Below are 22,181 nucleotides of genomic sequence, written 5' to 3' on the forward strand. Positions count from 1 at the left end.
ATATGCATGGAGACAAACAGAGTTATTTAAACATGAAAATCTGGTACAGGAGACATGTGGCAACTAGGGAATTGAGATCTACATGAAGGGGAGGAATTACAGGAGTGGCTGTCGAGCACAGAGTTGCAGAGAGGAAACGCAGCCCTGAGAGGAACTACTTCCCGGTAGTTCCCCATGAAGCAGAGCTGCTGTGTGCCCAGATAAGAGCTGCTTGACGGCCTCCAACCAGGAGCCAAACAGGAGGGCAAGAAGTGGTGGAGAATGAGAGAGTGGGTGCAGCAGATAAAGAGTGTCAACCAAAGAGAAAATGACCCTAAAAAGTCTCCAGAAAGACAAGCTGAAAAGACTTCCCCACAAAACGTACCTTTCAGGGAAGGCAGGCACAGACATTTAGGAGCATGCTGTTATTTAGGCTCTGACAAGTCTGGCTGATAGTTCAGAGGTTTCACTTAGGCAAGGTCCTGGCTGTTTTCTCCAGAAAAAGGACCAACACATCCCTTGAGAACTGTCACTTCAATGAGAATTCCTCCATCTCAAAGATTTCATATGTTCCTTCCACGTTCCATACAGTCCTTTCCAGTTTCCAAGTATAACACACTCTAATGCACAATGCAAGTCCATTACTATTAGTAGTAGTAGTAACACTTTATTTGTCCCAGAAGGGCAATTATTTTGCAGAGGTAGCATGCAAGATTACACACACACATGCTTCCACAAGATCAAGTCAAAACACAGAATTAAAATAAGTCGAACCACAGAATTAAAAATAATAAATAGAAAGAGAAGTGTACAGTATGGGGCAGAGGGTTATCTCCGTGTTCTAGAGTTCAGTAACTGAACAGCAGATGGTAATGTCGTGGAAAAATTCACTAACTTTTAACTCTAACTTAGCACTCTGAACAAAAACCAGCGGAGAACGGTCTGAGATGAGAAGTGGCCGCTCGTGGCCTTTTATTCACAAGTCCTGCTGGGTACAGCTCTGAAAAAAATGCACAGAGACTAAGTGTCGCCAGGCAGGAGTTGTGAATGATGGATGTCCTCTGCAGCGGAGACTCCATGACCCAGGCCTTGGGGAGAAGGTGCGCACGTTCTGAGGATTTTCCTCTTGGGGAAAGTTTTTGTATGTTATCAAAACACCTCCTTTTTTCGTATGGCCAACCCTGGCCGGGTGTCTGCCCCCTATGTAAATGGCAGACCCCCTTGTAGCCAATCAGTATACACTCAATAAATTATATTGGTGGATGAGCTCACCAAGCTGCCACAAAAATTATTAAATAATCCCCAGTAGGCCTGTGTCACGTTCGTGCACATGCATGACATCCTCCCCCAGCTTCCGCCTGGCCACCTGGCTGCACATGAACTCTTCATGAACTTTACTACATATATCTCTCGGCTGCTGCCTGGCAACACATGACATCTTCAAAAAAAATCTGCCACATAATCCCCCCTTCGAGGCTTGCAAAAGTCTCGCTGAAGGGAATCACATTTTCAACACATAAAGTACAATAAGAACATAAGGATTGCATAAAAAATATAAGTCATTGCATATAGCCTAGTATACGTCATTAGGCAGTGTTTCCTAGCTTGCTGATTGCTAAGGCAAATGTGGAAATAAATGATGCTATAACTTGACATAAGTTGCATAAGGCACACAAGATAAACAACACAATTAAAATACATACTGGTGACACTAGTGTAGCAGCAATTGATAAATGATACCATTTACCAAAATATTTAAGACAAATGGCTGGGCTCCGAGTCGGTTCCCTAAAGTGGTGTTTAAAAATGTACCTCCACTCGCCCTACCGGAGGACTATCACTATTGACAGGTGAACTAAAATCTACATCTCCATGATAGGAGGAGCCCATACCAGCCAATCATGACAGTCTTTGGTTGATTCACGACACTTACAATTACATCTAATGCTACTAATCTTACTAAAATAGTTGTTCTCGTTTATCATAAGTAATGTTGTTTCCTTATGTGTAATGGTTATAGTCCTTAGTTTTACAGAGGACATACTAAAAATGATTAGATATGGTTAAATATGCCTTCCATGCTCTGCCTTCCTAGTCATTACTATCCAAAGTAAGACTATTTCAAATTTTAGTGCTGCAAGTGCAGCTTTGCATCCTCTGGTTCCCATTGTCATAATCATGTAGACCCACATGATACTGTTGTGGTATGTGAACAACACATAGACTCTGAGATCAGTACTCAGATAGGAAGAGGTTTCAGGCCGCTTTGAAACCAAACTTCCCTGGCTAGCAGCCATCCAGAACCTGTGGCGGCAACCCCCCTGCCTTAGGTCGTCCCAATGCAGGCCAAAAACAAGGATCTTACCCGTTATAGGGCCGAGTAGCCTTAATCAACACAGTGTCCTGTTCTGATGAGGAACACACGAGAGGTGCAGAATATCTTCAAATTTAGACTTGGGAAACAGAGCATGTGGTCAAAATGATACAGTATATAGCTACATTTTGCAAGCAAGTCTATCCAACAATTGTGGATGGTTGTGCCTGTGAGGGCTAGTCCTCCAAAAAACTAAGTTTCTACTATGACTATATGATTAAATGAAAAAACATGCATGTGATTACATGGTTAAAGGAATTATGTGTGTAATTATATATGATTAATATGAAAAACATACATGTAAGTATAACCTTCCACATCCCTACACATTTCTAGGCTTCTTGCAGAATTGTGTCGTCCATACTGCCTATAGCGTATCAATAATAGATCATTATTAATAATATGAATTAATATAGTTATCACATCATATCCTCATCAACGTGCTATGTGGGTCACACAGCTTCACATGTTGCCTTAACAATCATCATCATGTACACTAACAGCTACTAGTCACTTGAATTTGTTAGACCTTTCATATTGGTGGTGGTGGAAACTCATCGCACACATATTTTATGTCTTGTGTGAGGAAGTCCATTTTTTTTTTTTTTTTTTTTTTTTTTTTTTTTTTTTTTTTTTTGCAAAACCCTCCTGCATTTCCATATACTTACTTAGGTCAACCTTCCCTTCAACTAAATGAGTGTTTTCTTCTACTTCATTTAACACATTAAGTTGTTTAGAAACAGTGTCTGAGCAATACCGTCCCATACATGGCAATAAACAACAATCACACATTTCATATGGCTTATTCACTGTCATCGTCATCGGAGGTCCAGTATTGGACCATCTCCTCCAGCTCCTTCCAATCCAGTCCAGTATAGCTGTACCTGGCCAGGTCTCTTGGACTCTTGCTATGTGGGCTGCGGCTAGGCTGCCGCCGTGTGCTGGTCTGTTGAAACAATGTCAGGGAAAAAGGGGCTAAAGTTCTGGTTGCTGTCCTCCCCAAAGAATGTAGCTGAGGATGACAGGGCCGATGGTGGTGTACTGTTCCGGAGAGTGAGGCCCCTCTGGCTCTGCGTGCTGTTCGTCGGGTAGGCAAAGGCTGTGCTTGATTCTGGTTCTGGCTCCGATTCCTGGGATTGGTGGGGCTGCTGTTCCTGCTGGCGTTGCTCGTTGATGTGTTGTTCTTCCCTTGGATGTTCTGCTGCCTCCTGGAACCCTGACTCCTCCCACTAAACAGGAGTGGTGGTTGTGGGAGCTGGTGTGACTGCCATGGCTTCAGGCGGTTGGAGCTCCTTGCTGAGAAGACTGCAGTGATGTCTGAGTGACCAGCGGGCTCACCCCCAGTGTGAGCATCCTGGCTGAGGTTGTTGGTCGAGTGTGGTTTCCCCTCAGACCTCTGGTTCTTCTGCATCAGCACCGCTGTTGGGATGGCCTGGATCGCCATGAATGGTCCGGTTGCCCTAGGGTCAAGGCATAACCTTTAAACATTCGCAGGTACACCAAATCTCCATGCTAAATTGGTCCGTCTGTGGTCATCCTGTCCAACCACTCTTCATTGTTTTTCTTTTCACTAAAGAATTCTTGGTGAATATGAGACAGTTGTTTAACATAATATCTGATTTCCTGTATTTTGCTGCTTTATCTTCCCCCCTTGCGCAATGATCAGATGATCATGCGCAACTTACAGTCCATGAGGAGGGTAAGCAATTACCGATCCGGGGCTATCGCGAGACCATTATGCTTTCTCTAGATCCCATCGGGTCCTTGTTTAGCACCTTCGTCATGCCATTTTTTTTTTTTTTTTCCTTCCCACCTTTTCCCATTCAGTAGCGCGTTCCTGCATTATTTAAATCTTTGTCAGTAGTGAGACGGGGTTGCATTATGGTAACATTAACATTCCATCATCCAGGTGACCTACTGGTGCTTATATAGCTCCGGTGCCTGTGGGGTCATCTACTAATTGAAACAGTAAGTCTTAGGGATAATGGGGTTCACAATGGAGTTTTCCGCATATGATACACTCCCCCCTTTGACACATGGCACCACACAGAGGGTCATTATGATGCATGTGATTCTCATCAATCCACTAGGAACACCATTTTCACCCCCCAGATGAGAAGAAAGGCATGGCGTGGGGCACTGAGTGGATCCACCCAGTAATATGACATGTTGCCCGCCTTCACGAGGGGCTGTATTCATCTCTCTTGCCTTGGGAATGGCCTCTATGTCGTCTACTGTCCATGTGAGTGGGTTTCTCAAATTGTCAGATCCGGTCTTGAAATCATAGCATGCAGGGGAGCAATTATTTGCTTGTATCACTCCACTCAGTCACTCCTGTATCCAATTAATCCCAAAAAAATTACATCATTGGTTTTAGTAGCAGGTTGTGGAACTCTGGGAATAGACTCTGTATGTTCTGGTGCTATGCCCTTCTTCCCTTGCTATATAAGTCTTTGTCTGCTAAAAGTTTTAGTATCTTGTTGCCTCCTGTATTTGAACATCTACGAGCTTTCGCTGAGCATACTGATCTTGTTGATTTTTTTCTTCTCTTCTGATTGTCTATACTGATTCACAAAGTGGGCCACTGCTTGTCTAAACTCGTCCTTGGTTATCACTGCAAGCCGTCAGTCATTCTCCAATTGTAGTTTTACAGGTCGAGGTAGCGCATTAAGGATTGCTCGTCTGAATTGTGATCGGCCGGCATGGGACACTTCAGGGTCTTGCTCCATTTTACATCGCCATTTCTGTGCTGCTTTTTCCACAAAGGCAGCTGGGTTCTCACTTCTCTTGTAAATTGTCAATCCATACTGCTGTGGGGCTGCACTGATTAGGATAAGCAGCTCTCAAGGTGCTCCCTTTCTAGCACAGTTGTGGTTTCGTGTTTTCCCAAGGACATGCTCAAAATGTATTTGATGTCTCCTAAGGCTAGAGTTTTTCCGGTCATTTCTCTTTCGAGCTCACCTATATACAGGCCTGCGCCATCATGAAGCACAGGTAATCTTGCCATTAATCCACTGACATCTGAGTGAGACCATGGTTGGTAGTGGGCCTGCTCTGTTCTTCTGTGTCTGAATGATCTTCTTCGTCCTTCTTCTGTGCCTTAATCTTTTGTCGTTCTTTTTCTGCCTTTTCCACCCTCTTTAATTTTTTTTTTTTTTTTTCATCCAGGCTCTTTCTTACTCCCCCTTCTATTTCACTTAATCCCCTTCGCACTCCTCTTTGGATTTCGCTGAGTCCTTTTTCTACTCCTCTCTTTACTCGATGAATTCCCCATAGGTCTGCTTTCACCATGCCGGGTGGGACTATAAGTGGGCATTCCAGTGTGGCACCTGCCAGTAGTCGTCCTTTGCATGTCCTTTGGTGAACTCGCAGTCCGGTTTCGCCCTTGAACCAACCTTCGCAGTCAGGACACTTGATTTTAATGGGTTGTCTGAGTATGGACTTCAGTGGCTCGTTGGCAGTAAGTCCTTGTTGATCCATGTGGTTTTCTTCCAGTTCCTCAATTTCATATTCTTCCTCTGCCTTGAATTCATGTTCATGTACTCTGCTGGGGTCAGCTTGAAATGCTGGTTCTCCCTCTATTCTCAGACAGACTTCTCCTAGTTCATCCACTCCTGTCAGTGTGCCCTCCACTATTCTCACTGTGCGCTGTGGGCGGCTGTCGTTTTCTTCCATCAGTTCCAGTATGTAATTTCGATAATTCATTAGGATGGGGTTATATGCTGCTCTGCGGGCAATAAACTCTTCAGATATGTGTTCACCCACTTCCTGCCAGGTGAGTGCTAATTCGGTGTTTATCCAGTTCAGCAGCAGTTCCGCCAAAGCCTTCCGGTCAGTGGTTTCCTCTGTTTCTCTTAGTGTGTGTATTCTCTTTATAATTCTAGATTCTTCTTCTCGTCTTTCTCTCCAGAATTCTTGTTCACCCAATTCAGTGGGAGTTCTACGGACTTTGGGGGATAAAGAGGTTTCCTTCCTGGGTGCGACAGGGCCTTGGGTGTCATCCGCATATCTCCCTGTTCCCTGCAGGGTGAGAGAACTTCTCCTTGAAACTGGTTGGTGTGCAGCGTGCAACAGGTGCTTCTCTAGAGATGCCTGTGAGTTGGACCGTGGACAGGTGGTGGTTGCCCAGCTGAAAGCACTCCTTGTATGTCCTTGGTCAGACTGTTCACATAGCTGCTGTGTTTTAGGCCTGGCTCCCCCCTTTGTCTCCTGGGGTGTTGGTGGTGGGGGCATTGGTGGAAAGAGTGTTGGCTCAGAGTGAGACCTGGCTACTGTTGGCTGTTGGTTTTCAGTTGTGTCTTGAAACTCTTTTGTGTCGGAGGCCCCCATCATTTCGATATGTGCTGCAGCGTTAGTCTCAGCTCCTCTCATGGCTTTCCTGAAGTTTTCCATGTATCTTATCTTAAATCTTATCTCTTTCCACTTCATCCATGTCAGATACTCTTCTTGTTTGTGGTTCGGAGGCCCCTTTTATTGCAATGTGTTCTGCGGCATTAGCTTCTGCTGCTCTCATGGCTTTTCTGAAATTTTCCATGCATCTTATGCGGTCTCTTTCCACTCCATCCATGTCAGATGCTCTTCTTGTTTGTCGTGTTCTGGTGCGGGAAACATTACGGGGCGGTGAAGTTGATGATGAAGATGATAGTGGGGGTGAGAACGCACGGCGCCGGGGTGGCCGTCGGTGAGTCACTCGGGCTTCTTCCCGTCCTCTTCTCCTAATTCTGACTATTTCCTCTGCCTCTGTTCCATCTAGAATAATTCCTGCAAGACTTAAAAATTGTCCATCTGTTTGTTCATTGTGTTCAGAAGTGTGTGCTGCCTCAGGGAGACTGGGATACAAATTCTTAACTTCCGCGTACGGAGGGGGTCTCATCTCCTCCACTCTGGGGGCTCTGGGTGTTTTTTCCTTTGTCAGATGTTGTGCTTCCGATTCCAATTCCTGTGCCTTGTCCTTTCTTATGTCCTTATCCTTGCAGTTGGCATTGGTTGTTGCAGCGAATAGCCTTAGTGTATCCAGCTCAAGCCTCCTTTTCCGTTGTCTATCCATTCCTCGCTCATTTTTTTTGTAATTCTTGAGTTTCTCTTCCATTTGAACCAGCATAAGACTATCAAAAGTTCCTTCCTTGGGCCATGGTGTAGCATCTTTTTGAGTCCGAAGAACCCATTTATGATTTATGTTTTCGATTATTGCTTGACGTTCAGGATACATTTTTATGACCCTTCCCACTGGACTGCATTGTTCTGATATAATTTTTGGTAGCTTCTGTGTGTGCTCACTTCCAAGCATACAGTATACTACTGGCGATGCACTCTTGCTGTTGTACAACAATTAGTCTTTAAATCCTAAACTCCAGTTTTGAGATGTTGTGTGGTCATACGGTCCCGTGATGTTTCCATCAGTAAGGTTTTCTTGTGTTTGCTGGCTCCTAGTAGCTCATTGATTAATGCTTGTTGTCTGGCCCCCTCCTGCTGCTGTCTTGGCGCCTTTAACTGTGGCGACTGGCTCCCGTGGATCATCATTGAGAGTTCTGCATAGAAACTTGAAATGTGTTAGTTGTGCATACAGTATGTTCATACAAGTTCAATAAGCTATGAAAATTCATTAGCGAGCTGGAACTGGTTCCCGTCTCTAAATCTTCCATTATTAATTGATACATTCCGTTAGGTAGTTTTATGATTATTAGGATTTTACCTGTCATCATTATTTTCATCATTTTTTTTTTTTTTTTTTTTTTTTTTGCTGTTATTCAATAACCTGACTCAATTCATCTTTGCCTGCACTCTAAAAATGATTTATGAGGTTAGTAGATAAAACTTAAAATGAAGAACATTTTCGACATAAAAAAAATTAAGTTTGCTACTTGTACATGTATAGGTGAGTTGACAACTTATTATAAGGAGTTTGTAATACTGAAAAAGAAAGAAAGCTGTCTCAACTTATTAATATATGGATTTTCAACACACAGTCTTGCTTTCACCTAACAACAGATAAGTATTAAGTTACTGAAACTTGTAAATCTCGTGGCCAAACTTATAAAGCACAACTGAATGTTCAGAACCTTCCAGACCACGCTTGAGAAGTAACAGAAATTATGGCACAGGATCCTGTAGCCTGCATCGAACATCAAAGGTACGTGCAAAGTAGTCTAGCCTACTAGTTTTTTTTTTTTTTTTTTTAAAAGCAACAGCTATCAAACAACGGCACACAGTGCATCAAAATCTTTGTCACGTGACACTACAAATGAAATTAACGGTACCCGCTTGCCCTTTTGCTAATTTGAATATTTGAAAAGATGGATTTTACCTAGCTATCTACAGACAGTAGCTATCGTGTCTTCCAAGCTAGCTACATATGGTAGGCCAACATTTATTTATTTTTGAAGTTTGAGAAATATTCTGTGTCAATCCCTGCAAACCACGTAGATTTTGTTCATTTTGTTGTTTGTCTTGAGGTAAATTTTCTAACATTGTGCCTTTCTTTTATACAGATAAATGACGAATTCAGACGGATCTCTACATTCATTCATTGCACAACTGGACCAGTTGCCATTGCCTTAAAAATACACAATGCTTTCAGAAAATTTAAATTGCTGTGTGCTTTATTCAGACAGAAGTGAAGTAAGTTACTATAACTTAAAAAGATCCATGCAAATTGTTACCTTAATTTTTTTAAGTCATTTCAACCTAAGCCGCTCTCCGAGCAAACACTGCGAGACCTGATTTGTCCTCTAAAATCTTAATTAAGTTGAACCAACTCAACCATATCAATTTGATCATGCAATATAATTCAGTTGTTCCAACTATATAAGCCTCACAATATTCACCCAAAAACGGCCCGAGCCGAAACCACCCAAAAAGATCCATGCAAATTGTTACCTCAATTTTTTAAGTCATTTCAACCTAAGCCGCTCTCCGAGCAAACACTGCGAGACCTGATTTGTCCTCTAAAATCTTAATTAAGTTGAACCAACTCAACCATATCAATTTGATCATGCAATATAATTCAGTTGTTCCAACTATATAAGCCTCACAATATTCACCCAAAAACGGCCCGAGCCGAAACCACCCAAAAAGATCCATGCAAATTGTTACCTCAATTTTTTAAGTTGAGCCAGTGTATTATTTTTTAGAGTGTGTTCTTCGAGGACTAAAAATCTACAAACTCACGTGTTTTTAACTTTGTTTTTTGAATATTTCCTACCTGTCAGGTGGCTTGTGAATTATAAGTCTGTTCAGAGGGGTTTCTATCTGTCCGAATGTCACTGACTAATTTTGTTCTGTTCTGAGTTTTCTGTCTGTCCAGTGGCATTCGGCTCATAATTTCTGTTCTGTGGGGTTTCTATCTGTCCGAATGTCACTGACTCATTTTGTTCTGTTCTGAGGGTTTCTGTCTGTCCAGTGGCATTCGGCTCATGAATTCTGTTCTGTGGGGTTTCTATCTGTCCGAATGTCACTGACTCATTTTGTTCTGTTCTGAGGGTTTCTGTCTGTCCAGTGGCATTCGGCTCATGAATTCTGTTCTGTGGGGTTTCTATCTGTCCGAATGTCACTGACTCATTTTGTTCTATTCTGAGGGTTTCTGTCTGTCCAGTGGCATTCGGCTCATGAATTCTGTTCTGTGGGGTTTCTATCTGTCCGAATGTCACTGACTCATTTTGTTCTGTTCTGAGGGTTTCTGTCTGTCCAGTGGCATTCGGCTCATGAATTCTGTTCTGTGGGGTTTTCCGCCTAAGATATCTTTCTGCTGTGTTTTACTAAACATGTGATTGAGGTGTCTGTGATTCCTTCAAAACATATGGAGCAAACACATCAAAACACTCAGTCTGAGCCGCCACTGCAATCTGCACTTCTTGCTCTTGTGCCTGCTCCCGCTCTGCTCCCTTCAGGAAGGTCATAAATCAAGTCAAAGTCAAGCCCTTCCTCCACTGCTTCTACAGTATGTGCTCTAAGTTTGAATCAAGGCCATTGCTAGAAGCAACAGGGTCAGCGCTAATGTGTCTCAGTCATCCGTCGTTGAGTCAAAGTTCCTTTTTTTTTTTTTTTTTTTTTTTTTTTTTTTTTTTTTTCACACATTCATAATTCCATTCACGCGGATACCCTCACACATTCATTCATCTCAACATTCAATCCTTTTCATCAGTTCTCACTACTTATTTGCTAAATCATACAAATAATGGACGGGTGTCTCATTCATCCTCCTATTATTACAAAATGTAAGATCCGTAATCTACTAGTCTTTCACACAGGAATTATTTAGGGTTGCACTCTATTCATCAATTTGATAAATCCATTCTACTCCTGAAAATCGCATCAATCCGGTAAAAATATAAATCTATAAAAATGAAAAAAATATATATATTTTATCGAAGAGTGCATCAATTCAATAATCTATTCTACTCTCGGAGATCGCATCAATCCGGTAAAAATACAAATATATATAAATGAAAATATATTTTATCGAAGATCGCATCAATTCGATAATCTATTCTACTCCCGGAGATCGCATCAATCCTGTAAAATATAATTATATAAAAATGAAAATATATTTTATCGAAGATCGCATCAATTCGATAATCTATTCTACTCCCGGAGATCGCATCAATCCTGTAAAAATATAATTATATAAAAATGAAAATATATTTTATCAAAGATCGCATCAATTCGATAATCTATTCTACTCCCGGAGATCGCATCAATCCTGTAAAAATATAATTATATAAAAAATATATTTTATCGAAGATCGCATCAATTCGATAATCTATTCTACTCCCGGAGATCGCATCAATCCGGTAAAAATATAAAAATAAAAAAATATATATATATATTTGTCAGCAACTTCTTACCCCAGAGTTCTCTTTTTTTTATTATTATTTTATGAGGATCAGGTGAATATGCCTGTCCCAAGATTCGGCCAACCCCAAATGACAAATGGTATTTTAAACTAAAGCAAATATGCTCACCTTGGCGCGCCTTTGTCATTAGGAAGGCCTCCTCCGGGGCAAACCGCTTCCCCGTCCTTCACAAAATCTCGGTAGGACCCTCCAAATATGTAGTGGAAAAATTCACTAACTTTTAACTCTAACTTAGCACTCTGAACAAAAACCAGCGGAGAACGGTCTGAGATGAGAAGTGGCCGCTCGTGGCCTTTTATTCACAAGTCCTGCTGGGTACAGCTCTGAAAAAAATGCACAGAGACTAAGTGTCGCCAGGCAGGAGTTGTGAATGATGGATGTCCTCTGCAGCGGAGACTCCATGACCCAGGCCTTGGGGAGAAGGTGCGCACGTTCTGAGGATTTTCCTCTTGGGGAAAGTTTTTGTATGTTATCAAAACACCTCCTTTTTTCGTATGGCCAACCCTGGCCGGGTGTCTGCCCCCTATGTAAATGGCAGACCCCCTTGTAGCCAATCAGTATACACTCAATAAATTATATTGGTGGATGAGCTCACCAAGCTGCCACAAAAATTATTAAATAATCCCCAGTAGGCCTGTGTCACGTTCGTGCACATGCATGACATCCTCCCCCAGCTTCCGCCTGGCCACCTGGCTGCACATGAACTCTTCATGAACTTTACTACATATATCTCTCGGCTGCTGCCTGGCAACACATGACATCTTCAAAAAAAATCTGCCACAGTAAGAAGGAGTGTTTGTATCTGTTGGTTCGGGCCAGGCGCGCCTGCAGGCGTACGTCCGTACGCACTGTGCGTACCATCACTCAACAACGAGAGAAAATGTACCTTGTGTGTGTGTATATTCACACCATATTGGCCTACCATACCTTTCCAGCTATGCACAGTATCCCATTAGTTGCATGCCATCAGGCTATTTACAAATTTGTATTAAGTAAAGTTAGTGAACACTTATCAAAATTAACGCACACACATGTTTGAGCAGGAGAGAATACGCACGCAGGCACGCATAGGCTACTTGTTTTCTTTTACTCGGCTTTCTATATGGTTATCAGCACACAATGTTGAGCTAATTCACTAACTCAATACTCATTATGGATATCACAAGTTTAAACAACGAAAACAGAAAGGATGGAGGCAGCAAAGCTAGAGGAGCTATTCAAGTTGGGCAAGAACAAGGTTGGCTAAGCAATTGGTGTGCTTGTCAGAATGACTGCATTACAGCTGTTTAAAGCCAGACGTTACAGTAGCTATAACACAACTAAAGGTAGCTTTAGCCTGTATAGGGATGTATAAAGTTGCCAAAATGAATAGGTAATTGTAGACGTTGTTGTTGCATTATTGCATGTGGATGTTGTTATGCTATGTATGCACGAACCTAAAGGAAACTGTCCACGCGTGAACGTTTTTTTTTTTTTTTCGGGGGGGGGGGTGATGGGTGTGCGTACCATAGCATTAATTCCTGCAGGCGCCCCTGGTTCGGGCTAATGGATATTTAAAATGGGAACCAGAGAGTAAGATCTCAAATTCGCTGTGCAGAGGGTGGGTATAATTTAACAGGATGGATTCAGCCTTCTTAATTGCCTGTTCCTCATACAGCATTGACATACTTCTTTGTTGGACACCAGTGACTCTACTACACACCTTAATGACTTTAGAAATGGCATTTGTCTGTTTCACATTGAGCAGGGCATACCAACAGATGGCTGAGAAGGTAAGTATTGACTCAATGAAAGATCTATAGAAGAGAGTCATCAGGGATTTATCTACATTAAACCTTGCCAGCTTCCTAAGACAGTATAGACGCTGCTGACCTTTTTTACACAACATGTCTGTGTTATGGGTAAAAGTTAGCTTGTTGTCAATAATGGAACCCAGATACTTGTATTGCTGGACTATCTCAATGTCCTGCCCGTTGATATTTGTGTTTGTGTGGTTACAGTCTTTGTGTCTAAAATCAATTAACATGTCCTTAGTCTTGGTCACATTTAGCTCCAGAAAGGCTTCCTGACACCAGTTCACAAAATAGTATATGATGGGGCCATGAGTTGTCTCATTGTCCTTCAACAGACTCACAATGACTGTGTCATCTGCAAACTTTACAATATGACGGCTGTCCATTACTGATCGACAGTCGTCTGTGTAGAGGATGTAGAGGAGAGGAGAAAGAACACAGCCCTGGGGAGAGCCTGTGGATGTAAAGGATAGTCCAGACTGGTGGCCATTTACTCGTACTCTCTGAGATCTATTGGTGAGGAAGTCTAGGATCCAGCCAGACATGCTGGTGTTCAGCTGAAAGCAATCAAGCAGCTTCTGCACCAGTAGGTGGTGCTGTATGGTGTTGAAGGCTGATGAGAAGTCCACAAACAGTGTCCTGGCATGAGTCTTGGAGCCCTCAAGATGTTTAAGAATGAAGTTGAGCAGGGTAATCGTTGCATCCTGCACCCCCCTATTGGATCGGTATGCAAATTGTAAGGGGTCAAGGAGACGATTAGCCTAGAAATCTAGACGCACCCTAGCCGTGGACCTCATCCAATCACAGCGCTCTATTTTGTTAGAGAGTCTTAACAGGATAACGACAGTCCTGCGACGGTGAACAACAAGGAAGGTGGCCATGGCGAACGAAGAGCGGTTGTTTGAATCGGCGTTGGCGTAAACTTTGGAGAAGTTGGACTTGTGCTTTTCTTTGAAAGTTGAGCAACACAATGCACTTAAGTCATTCCTTTCGAAGAAGGATGTATTTGCCGTTTTGCCGACCGGATACGGATATGGTCATAGCGCTGGCCTATTGCATGCCTAGGCAGTTTGAAAGACAATTCTCTGCCCACCCCTTGGATTAAGCGAGGTGAATATGGGCCTATAGTCATTCAAAGACTTTGGGTGGGTGTTTTTGGCTATGGGAACTATCATAGACTGCTTCCATAGATCAGGAACCATTTGGAGCTGCAATGACATATTAAAAGTGTGTTTAAAAATTGGGCCTAGTTGCTCTGCACAGCAGGACAGCACTCGGCCACAGATATTATCAGGTCCAGGGCTTGTTTTGGCTTTACAGTGTCTGAAAGTTCTTACCACACTGTGTAGAGAAAAACACACTGCTGACTGGGTGGAGGCTAACAAGTTTTGCTTCATGGATAAAATTTCGTTTTTAAAATTGTATTTATCAAATCTTGAGTAAAACAGGTTCCTGTGCTAGGGCTGAGTCTGATGAGAACCCCTTCAGAGTCACTTTTTTCTGTGTTTTCTCATTTAGCCCAACCATGGTTCTGACAGAGTCCCATGCTGAGCCCAGGCTGTTGTTGCTCAATTTAAGCTCTACTTTTTGTTTATAGTCCCGGTTCGCCTTCCATAATTCCTGTTTGATTTCCTTTTTAACTATTAGCTTTGCCAGCCCCCACTTCTTGCAAAAGGGGATACAATAGTTTTCTCTGACAATGCAAATAATATTATAGCCCCACCTGCCTCTCCTGTCCTCATATACCATTTGTTCAGATATATTGTTTTCATCTGGGCTAATGGCTTCAGTAAGATTTGATTTGTTTCTCCTAAGTGGCAAGTATTTCCCATTACGTCCAATGAGCCACATCATCATAGCAATTTAGATGTGTTTTCTTCTGATGTCTAATGAAAATTAATATGTTGAAAATCAGAGCATAGTTATTAGAACAAGATATGATTGGGTAGAAAGCAATATAAGGTTTCAAGATGCAATCCATAAATTAATTTCTTGCATACTGTTACACAAGTCAATTACTACATGAGAAAGACCACCTGCCTATGAATGCATTTAGCAAACTTCATCATATTATGTGATCAATTTACAATTGACATTCTAATGCCAGATATAACTTGAATAACTTTCTCAAAGTTCCCCCTCAGTGTCAATGTTATTTTAATATTTGGGTATTCATCAAATGCATTTGATTACATTTGATGGGATTGCTGCTATTATTTAGAAAAAGTACACTATTGAAGGGTTGGTTTTCCACCACTGTCATTGAAAAAATATTTTTTTGTTATTTATTTTCAGACTCATATGTAATGTTGTCTACTGAAAGTCCAAATGCTTTTCTCATTTCTCAGAGTGCACTATCTGCTGCTGTTTTAAACACAAAACGGCAGCTAATTTTGTCTTTGTCTGAAATGAAGTTGCTAGGCAGACGGTTCCCCTTGAATAATAAATAAAGCCTAGGGAGAGCCACAGAGACGGGGACTGACAGGTCTATAACTTATACTTTGCCTTCTATATTAACATCCACTCAAGTTGTCAGAATTGTCATGTAAAATATATCAGACAAAATTCCCAGTCATATCTCATCCTTAATAAATCATTAAGTGGGAAGAGGTTAAGTAGAAGGCCATAATTTTCCATCAGATGGGGATGCGCTACTTCACTCTCTTCAGGTTATTACGAGCTGTAATTTAGGGACATTTGACATTCTATTAAATATATTGCCCTGGCCCTGGCATTACATGATAAGGGAGTATGTGGGCCCTCAAACTCTTATTCATGCCATTGTGTACCATTTATTTTACACATCCATAAAAAGAGCTTCTATCATATTTAAGCAAATTACTGGTGTCTCTTAATCAGTGGTTGGACTGCCACTTCACATTCACTTCACAATTGTGATACTCAGGTCTTTTTTACTCAGTTGTAAATCTTTTAAATGACTTGCAAGTTTACAATAAATCATTAATGTATTCTTCCTATCTAGTTGCCACACATTTGTGCGTTTTGGATCTGCATCACTGAAAACAGGACATCAGTATTCACAGAAAAGGATCTTGAAAATGTTTAGGCAATAAAACCCTGCAGAGTTGTAGGAAATTTCCCTTCAGACTTTATGCTGTTTAATTCATATTGAAGTGGATGAAAGCAAAACAAGCTACCAATATAACGACTCAGCTGGTAACGTCATACAAAGGTCATTGTTTTGTCTGGTGCTGTTTTTGTTTTCCTCTAGACGTCTTTGGTCACATGTAAATGTTCTGTTCAAGAAAATATTGTGGGGGGAAATCATGGAATGTCAAAGTGTTCTTACAATAGATTTTTACCATTCAAGTCATACAAATATCAACCACCATGGGCTGTTGTTCCACTGCTTTCATTTACATGTTACAGCACCTTTGTTAGTAAGAATGACATGTTTGTTCTCTTTCAGTTGAGTTTACACAATGATGAAGTCATCTTCAGGTGACTCTCCAATGACCCAACGACCCTTTTATAATCCCATGCCTACTTGGCTAATCTAATTTGTGGCATCAAATCCCGATGCTGCAAACTGTCAGGTCTTGTGACTATCCATGAATTGATTTGAGGAAACTGTAGCTGATGCATAGTGGGTCGTTGAAATTGCGTTTTTCTGAATAATAAGACGTACATTCGGGAAGATTAAATATCTGTTTATGTCGCATTATTTGTGCTTTTCTGAATAACGTACTCAGATACAGGTGCATCCCTATTGCTAAATGACATTGTGCCAGTGACATTAGAGCACATTGCAACTCTAGCAAATATGCTATAGGGTTGCAGGAACATAAAAGACACCAATTTGGAATGATGACCCAGCACTCAGTATTCTCTAGATGTTCAGTGTTGACATTGCATCATGATCTTGGCCTTTTTCTTGTCCAGACTGTCAGTCTGACAGGATGATGCCATGGCGGACTGAAAGAGTGTCCAGCATACAGATACAACATAGTTGTGTTTGTGTTCGTGCAGTCCAGTGAAAGGTTCCCCAACCTCCCAGTTTGGGCTGCAGAAATGCAAGCTAGACATCCAGGAGAGTGATTATTCCCAGAGTATTCATGTACTAATTGGGGCTGAGGCTGTACAGGTCTGGAGTGCATTGTGTAAATGTAAGGGGTTAAACATTGTAATAACAAGTTTGTCACTACTAACACAATCTTTTAGAAATAAATGTAGAGATGATCAAATTCTTTATTATTAAGAATATAATTAATATGCCAAAATATATATTTCAGACATTTTCATTGTTATGGTTTTTGTTTGAGAAGTTGTAAAAATATTTTCTATAACAGATAGTGTGTCTGTTAGAATTCACACCTGCTCAATAAGTTGGCCTTCTCTTTTTTTCTATCACAACTTTAGAAGCTCTTGAACTTTCACCATCCAAAATTGATAGATTACAGAATGATATTAATATCACTATGTAACAGAAGCTTGTTTCTCAGACATGGGACTCGGCAACATCTCTGTTTCAAACCCACAGAGTTGGATGAGGAAAAACTTCAAATCCTGTGAGCAAAAAGAGAGACAGTTGGAAATGGAGGTGACGGTCAATAATCTATCGAATACCATATTCCTTGATCTTTCCCCCTCAATCTTACCCCCTCAATAAGAATTTCCACATGCACTTGCTCGTTCGTGCAGAGAATGCATGACTGCTCCGGTCACTGAGATGCCTCTGTCAGGCACCTTCAGTTCTCCAGTTGGACATCAGTGACAGAAACATACACCTATGGCATATCAAGTCAAGTCATATTTATTTATATAGCACACCTAAACGCAATGTTATTGACCCAAGGTGCTCAGAAATAAAATAAACAGTAATAAAAACAAAAATATAAAGACATACGACAAAAAATTAAATAAATGAAAATACAAAATAATAATATTAAATAATAATAATAATAATAATAATAATAATAAACAGATTATGATTGTAGATAAAAATAAACATATGGTTACTGAAACTACTACTACTATAGGCCTAGAGAAAGATGTACAGTAAAGATGCCAGTTAATATAATGCAGAAAAGAAATAGAAATAAGAATAAATAAATAAAAAATAAAATAAAAATAAACAACCAAACAAGGGGAGAAATTAATGGACATTATAGGCCAAAGAAAATAGATGGGTTTTTAAATTTGATTTAAAACTACTGATGGTGGGAGAGGACTTCATTTCTATAGGGAGATTGTTTCAGAGTCTAGGGGCAGTGTGAGTGACCTCACTTGCCAGGACAGCGTTGCGGTTGGAAATCAGAGAGAAGGGGTAAAAAATGTCAGGAATGCAGAAAATAAAATTGTATTTCAAAATTGCCAGTGTATTTATTTTTACAGTGCCAGTTAGTCCTCCACCATCGAAACAGACAAACAAAGGAAAAAAGTTTAAAAATAGCAAAATATGGCAAAAGGCAAAAATAATCCAAAATGGCAAAATATAGCAAAGTCCAAAAATATATCTAGGGGTGTGACTTTCGAAACTGACGCCTCGAATCAGTGTCGAGGCTTCGAAGCACAAGTGTTTCGAAACACTGCTTCGAAACGTGGTTCAAAACAGCCATGTCATGTGACCACTGCTTCGAAACATCGTTCAAAATCCCCATGTCATGTGACCAAAGTTAAGTGAACCTTAGGTGCATTTCACCGGCGTCGGCAGGCGTGCCCGCGCGTTCAATTAACAGTGTAGCTTTCTCTTAAGCAGTAACCATGATGGTGTAGTGATTAGTGAGGGTGTTTTTTGCACGGTAGCCCAGGCTGCTCAAATGTGGTTCGATCCCCGTTTGATTTGTAAGGTATTGTTTCAGATCGTATCTGTTTACGTTTTCTTACTTCACCATTAACCACTCAGTTTCAACTAAACTCTCAGAATGGTAAAAAATCGAGAGTTTTTATAAGAAGAAAGTTATTTAGAGAACACATAGTGGCAGCAATAAGATTCTCTTTATTGTGACTTCATGTGGTCTCCCAGTAATTGACCAAGGGCATGCTGCTTAGCTTTTGACAAAGACGGAACACAGGTAACACAGCGAGCCACAAACTTTAAAGACTACATCTCCAATGCGAAGCATTTGACAGATTTGTTTCACCCTAAACAGCTCTGAGGTGTCGGAATTGTTTCAAATAGGGTTGGGCGAATGAAGCCCCATGAGGCTTTGGAAGGTTCTTCCTGATTGTATCGTAAGTGTTTAAGTGTCAAAGCATCGAATACAAAACAGTGACATCTGGTGGTTAGCAGACATAACGGCGGCTCTCATTAGCGATTAAACAATCACAGACGAAGGCACATGCCAACCAAATGGCCCTTCTCTGACACTGGTAAAACAAAGCGGAGAGACAACGTGTTCTGTTCCCTTGTGAGTAAAAACTATTAGGCCTACAGTCATTGGAATAAACATTATAGTTTTGATATGCTTCTAATATTTCAAATTGAAAATGCAATGTGCTTGGTTTTAAATAATGCTATGTTTCAGTGAAAACCTTAAAATGGCCTTGGGAGGGTGGTAGCGTGTTCGTATACCGCACGCGCGACCGTGGTTCAAATCCCGCCATGTTCATAATTGCCATGAGTTAGCATTATTTGATATTGCATGCTTCTCTATTGTGGTTGTGTTTAAGACTTCATTTGATGTTTTGCAAAAACTAATGGCAAAATAACGTAGGCTAATTGCTGTAGATGACCACAGTAGTGTCAGATAACAGAAAACATATAAAGGGCATTGTGAAAACATGGGGCATTGTGTACAATGGGGATTGTGAAGTGCTTGTGTAGGGCTACAATTTTAGAAGGGTGCTTGTGCAACAAAACATGTGTTGGGGACTTTAAGGTTTATCGAACCCGTAACGCTTTAGGGGTTTGATACAAGCACCGGTGCCCCTGTGTCAAATGACCCATTTAAACTTTTCAGCGACGCCCAAAGCTTCGTACGTCAGTCACGTGACCTTACAACTTTGATACGCGCTCCGATACATTGTGCCGAAGCAGATTGCTTCGCGGAAGTGATGCGAGCTTCGGTGCCAGACTTCCCATCCCTAGTTTCAAAGCTTCGGAACAATTCGGCACAATTGCTTCGAACGTTTCAGGGTTTCATAAAAGCCTCGCTTTGCCCATCCCTAAATATATCAAAAGTCCAAAGGTAATCAAAAATACAAAAAAAAGGAAGGCACCAGCATCAAAATACAATTTCAGACTAAGGCAACACATTCAACTCACCACTTACTTCACCAGCACTCTATCCAGTTGTCAGCTCTTTACGCCCTCACCCACAACACAAACTGAACAGGGTTTTTATACACAGTCCTACTATGCTCAGACACACCATGATTGGCTAACAAGATAATTGACTAAACACATGATTGGACTGTACCATTATCATTATCATATTTGTACACAACCACAGTGTTGAAGTCATCAAACACAAACCAAACAATAACATGCACCTCAAACACATCCCACACATCTTTGCTACGCTACACGTAAAGCCCATAAACATATAACATTCAACAGATGCATAGCAACACAAAGCACACTTCCAAATCCCCCTTCGCGACATCATTCCCCATACCCAAAGTCAAGATGGCATTACAAATACTACTCAAATGGCGCATGCTTCCGTTTGGCAGTGGTGACTGAAGGCGGAGGAACACAAGAGGTAAGTATGGCGTTTTGTTGATAATGACCAGGGAGATAATGTGGTGTGTGCAGTGTTACATGCGAGTGGGTACCTCACCCGTATGCAGGAGATGTTTCAGGGCTGTTTGAATATGGAGAATTATGCAGCGGCTGGTTTGGTACTGTTAGCGCAGCAAGCGCTAACTTCCGTGTTGACGTTTCACTCGCGGCAACCCAAAGTTGACAGGCAAACAATCGTCTCTGTTCATAAGCAGGCAGTGTGCTTAGTGTGTTACACACTCAGGGCACTTTGCACGCACACACACAGGCGCCGGCTGTGTGGGTGTGTGTGCGCCTGTGTGTGTGCGTGCAAAGGGCCCAATGTCTCTCATTGGCACTCCTGCTCTCGCAGGGCTTCCGCGATGCAGAGTGCGTTCAGGCAGGAGTTCGGAATTGTCCATAGCATTCAAAGAAGTTCGTTAGACAAAGCAAATATTCATAAAATGACCATAATTCAAACACAAGCAATACGATCTTTAAAAACAGTGAGGAGGGGAGAGAGTGCCTACTCACAGGCAGCAACAGAAAAAGCTCTATCACCTTTAGTTTTAAGGGTTGCCTTTGGGACTGATAGAAGAAGTTGTGAGGAAGACCTCAGTGGCCTAGAAGGACAGTAGGGACTTAAAAGGTCACAGATATACTGTGGTGCCATTCCATTTAGGGCTTTGAACACAAAAAGTAAAACTTTAAAATTAATTATGTAATTGACAGGTAACCAATGGAGTTGGGCCAGCACAGGACTTATGTGCATATGTTTCTTTGTTCCAGTAAGAAGCCTAGCTGCTGCATTTTGGACTAATTGAAGTCTAGCAAGGGTAGATTGGTTCAGACCTAAATACAGAGAGTTACAATAGTCCAGCCTAGATGTAACAAAAGCATGGGTTACAGTTTCTAAGTCAGTATATGAGAGCCAGGGCTTTAATTTAGCTATTTGTCTTTATACCCTTAACCACCCTTAACCACACTACTGACTTGCTTATTGAAATTCAAAGAGGAATCTAGGAAAACATCTAGATTTCTGACCTCACTATGGCAATTTACAGCCAGTGGCCCAAGTGCATTTCTTATCTTAGGAACAGAGCTGAGTGGACCAAAAATAATTATCTCTGTTTTCTTTTCATTTAATTGTAAGAAGTTTGCAGCCATCCAACTCTTTATGTCATTAAAGCAGTTAAACAGGCTTTCCAAGGTGCAGGAACTATCGGCTGTTAATGGCAGATAAAATTGAGAGTCATCAGCATAGCAGTGATATTGAATGTTATGTTTGTTAAAAATGGAGCCAAGAGGCAGCATATATAGGGAGAATAGCAGAGGGCCTAAAATGGAACCCTGAGGGACACCACATTTGATAGGTGCAATGGACGAAGAGCAATTACCTAATCTTACAGAGAATGTTCTATCATTCAGATATGATGTGAACCATTTCAACACCACCCCTTGCAGACCAACTTCATCCTCCAGACGTTTTAACAGGATGCTATGGTCAATGGTATCAA

At 41.3% G+C, this 22,181-nt stretch overlaps 1 long non-coding RNA gene across 1 annotated transcript; it reads right to left on the reverse strand.

Annotated features, from left to right (window-relative positions):
• Positions 1–621: 621 nt before the first annotated feature.
• On the reverse strand, positions 622–20,952 carry LOC121700640. Its single transcript, XR_006027267.1, has 3 exons — positions 20,942–20,952; positions 12,901–12,907; positions 622–708 (listed from the first exon to the last, which is right to left on the reverse strand). It is a non-coding gene; the product is annotated as an uncharacterized LOC121700640 (long non-coding RNA).
• Between the last annotated feature and the right edge of the window lie 1,229 nt (positions 20,953–22,181).

This window comes from Alosa sapidissima, chromosome 24 (genome assembly GCF_018492685.1).
Source record: "Alosa sapidissima isolate fAloSap1 chromosome 24, fAloSap1.pri, whole genome shotgun sequence".
Lineage (NCBI taxonomy): Eukaryota > Metazoa > Chordata > Actinopteri > Clupeiformes > Clupeidae > Alosa > Alosa sapidissima.